Source organism: Lactuca virosa, chromosome 9, assembly GCF_052849685.1.
Source record: "Lactuca virosa cultivar CGN04683 chromosome 9, Lactuca_virosa_CGN04683_v6, whole genome shotgun sequence".
Lineage (NCBI taxonomy): Eukaryota > Viridiplantae > Streptophyta > Magnoliopsida > Asterales > Asteraceae > Lactuca > Lactuca virosa.
In genome coordinates this window covers 99,773,226-99,776,890 of record NC_136434.1, presented here as the reverse complement: position 1 = coordinate 99,776,890, position 3,665 = coordinate 99,773,226, and the positions used below count along the sequence as shown (strand labels likewise).

The 3,665-nt window shown below is 32.7% G+C and overlaps 1 long non-coding RNA gene across 1 annotated transcript; it reads right to left on the bottom strand.

Annotated features, from left to right (window-relative positions):
- Positions 1–245: 245 nt before the first annotated feature.
- On the bottom strand, positions 246–2,374 carry LOC145141405 (uncharacterized). The gene is made up of 2 exons (XR_013722636.1): positions 1,641–2,374; positions 246–904 (listed from the first exon to the last, which is right to left on the bottom strand). It is a non-coding gene; the product is annotated as an uncharacterized LOC145141405 (long non-coding RNA).
- Positions 2,375–3,665: the final 1,291 nt, after the last annotated feature.

Here is a 3,665-nt window from a genome sequence, read left to right as displayed (position 1 = left end):
TGTATTTTTCTCATTCCATTTCATTGTTTGATAAATGACCAAAACTCATTCCATTCCATTGTTTGTTAAATGAATGACCAAAACTCATTCCATTCCATTGTTTACTTATAATGATTTGATCTTGTTTTTTTACTCATTCCATTCAAATGTTTGTTAAATAGACAAAACTCTTTCCATTCCATGCCAACATTCCTGATCAATAACACAAAAACAATGTTTTCTAATTATCATAATACAAAATACCATTAAACTGATTAACCAAAACCATACATTACATTAAGATTCTAATACATGACATCTCATCCCAAAATCAACTGGTTATATCCCATTCCAGTTCTATACACCCATCTGACATTACATATCCAAAATACATCCCAAAATACACCCCAAAATACACTGACCAAATACATCCCCAAATCCAACTCCTACTTAGTGCATACATATATAAACGAAAAAAAAAACCAAGATAGAAGAAGCATCCACTACAGCTTCACAACATCTGCACGAGCTTGACTCAACATCATTTGAACATTGTTCAGCTTCCTTAGCAAGCCAGGAATCACCTCCATAGCTCTATGGCACATCGGATCATCCACCCAACCAAGAAATGGACAGCTTCGACCGTTTCTAGCACAAGACCAGAATCGCCTACCTGGGTTGAGGTCCGTCCAAGATGTGACTCTCACAGCAACACTTCCACACGTACATATCGCCATTCTTGGTAGAGATGAGAGCTTCGATTTTTCAGAGATGGTTGCTTGATTTTTCTGAACGTTGGCTAGGGCTTTTTAAAGGGGGTGGAGAAGCAAATGCAAAAATACCAAAATACCCCCATATTTTTTGAACTTAATCACCCCAAACGGCTACAAACTGACGGTGTTATGAAAAAGGACCTCCAATGCAACTTTTACAAACCACAAGGGGCAAACACATCAAAAAAAAATACTTAGGGACTAAGTTTGTTACTTTTGGCAAACCACAGGGACCATTTTTGTAATTTTGTCTTTTATCTTACACATAAACTAAATTTATAATTTTGCCATATCACTTGTGACCATTTCTATAATTTTCTCAACTGTATGGACCATTAGATAACTTTGTAAGGACCATTTCTATAAATTTCTCATACATAAGGACCATAAAATAAAACATAAATTTTACATAAAGACTATTTATATTTTTTTTAAACATATAGACCATTAGATAGTTGTATAGGACCAATTTTGTAATTTTTTTGAAACATAGAGACCATTACTTAAATTAAAAGGTCCATTTCTTTAATTTTCTCAAACATAAAAGACCATTTTAATAACTTAGGGTTTGTTTGGCAGGATCTGAATTTTTAAGATCTGAATTTTTAAGATTTGAATTTTTAAGAGGGTCTGAATTTTTAAGATCTGAATTTTAACATGTTGTTTGGTTAAAACCTCTAAATTGTTGTGCTGAATTATAAAACTGACCATTTTACCCTTATGTATAATTTTTTGTTGAATTCAAAAGTAAACACAAATCCAAATCAAACCATGCCTATCAGTTTCATCTCGTTATTTAATTCTATCAAGTAACTTCCAAAAGTTTAAAAAAAATCATGATTTGACAGTAATATAAGTAACAAAAAGAAGAAAAAAGATCAAACTCACCTCCAAAGTATGATCTTGGAATCCAATGTTGACCCCTTAAGAGTTCGACCATGGGTTTACCAATTTGATTGTCAATATCCATTTGCTCCAAGATTGTTGATATCAATATGCTATTAATAGAACATGTAAACTACCACAAATACCTATTAAAACACTTTGATGTTATAATACAACTTCTATTCTCCAACCCTATTCATCCACCTGCCATCAAATTGAAGCAAAGAAAGTGTGGATTTTGGTTGATTGTCTCTACTAAACCCACCATATACAAAAATTGCCATCATTAATTCCATCCATCATCTCCATCACAAAAATCCATGTTGATCTGTCTCTTTGATTAAAAACGCAGCATAGGGGCAAGAAGGAGAAGAAGAGTATCCATGTTCTCGTTCTATTTTTGACCCGCAATTCCGATTAGAGTAGATGGGGGCTAGAGGGCGGCTATTTCAAGAAGAAAATCGAAAAAAGAACACCAATTTCTGAAAATGATTACCAAGAACAGAAGGCGGAGATGATGGTGTGCTCTGCGAGTGCTGCTCCGACAGTATGCGACGTCGGCGTGCTGGCCCTCACGGTGTGCGAATCCGATAAGGCTGACGGTAAGAGACGTCGATGAGGGAAGAGGCAAGAAGAGGGAGGAGTAATGTTCAGTAGTCACGAGTAGGTTTGGGGCAAAAAGGGAAGGCGTATCTATTTTTTCTTTTCAGACTTGCTCAAGAGTCTGACCAAATAAGAGGCTATTTTCAGATTAAAGATATAAAAATAAGAGGGAAACAAACACTCTTAAATGAACATATTCAGATTCGGCTCTTAGGTATTAAGAGGTAAACAAACACCCCCTTACTCAAACATATAAACCATTAGATAATTTTGTAGGGACCATTTTTATAAGTTTTTCAAAGATAAGGACTATTTGACAATATTATAAAAATATAAGAAGACAAAAGTGCAGTACTTCCTAAAACACAACTTTTATACAGGGACTATTAACGTAATTTTTAAAGACCGTTAGCTAATTTCATAAGGATTGTTTATATAATTGTTCAAAGATAGGGACCATTATATAATTTTACAAGGTTTTTTTTTTGTAATTTTCTCAAAACGTAATGATCATTTTATGGTTTTCTTAAATATATGGATGATCAGATAATTTTTATAAATTTCTCAAAGATAAAGATTAATTGACAATTTATAAAAATATAACAAGACAAAAAATTCATAGACCTCACAATTTGATACACGACACGAGTTTTCCATGTACTTGTTTTAAAATTTGTGTTTTGTGTTTATTCGTGTCAACACGTATTTTAAATTTGTCTTTCGTATCTTACACGTGTCAAATACAAATTTACCTTTTTAAACACATATAAGACACGAAACAAACATGTAACATATAAATACGCATAAACACACATATATTTGTGTAAATTCATGTGTTTTCATGTCAACATGTGACACATGTCAACACTTATAAACTAATTTGTGTTCGCACGTGACACATATAAACAAATTTGTGTCTTATAAATGAAATGTGTCTATTCGTGTAAATTTGTGTTTTGGTATAAGACGGTCAAAAACGTGTATATTCATGTCGTGTCACGTTTCACATGAATTTGCTACGTGTTGTGTTCGCGTTTGATACCAAAGACATATTTTACAATTTGTATCGTGTAAATTGGTGTCTAACACGTATGTACAACCCATAAACACAAATTATCATATTTAATACCACACTTCCTTAATATGCTTGATATTTAGTTATATTTTGTAATTGGCATGTTCTCCATGTGGTTTGATTGTTTGTGTTGTTCAAATCGAGATGTTATGCAACTCATCCTTTTCATATTTCTAGAATCACGAAAAAAACTTTCAAGAGAGACATGAGTGTTGATGAATGTAAAATACTTTATTATTTCTCTCAAAGTAAATAGTTAGAGAGATAATCATGAATGTAAACTGAATTTTTATATTTTTCTAAACCATAACTAATCTTAATGGTTGCGCGATAACCAAATGTTACTAATC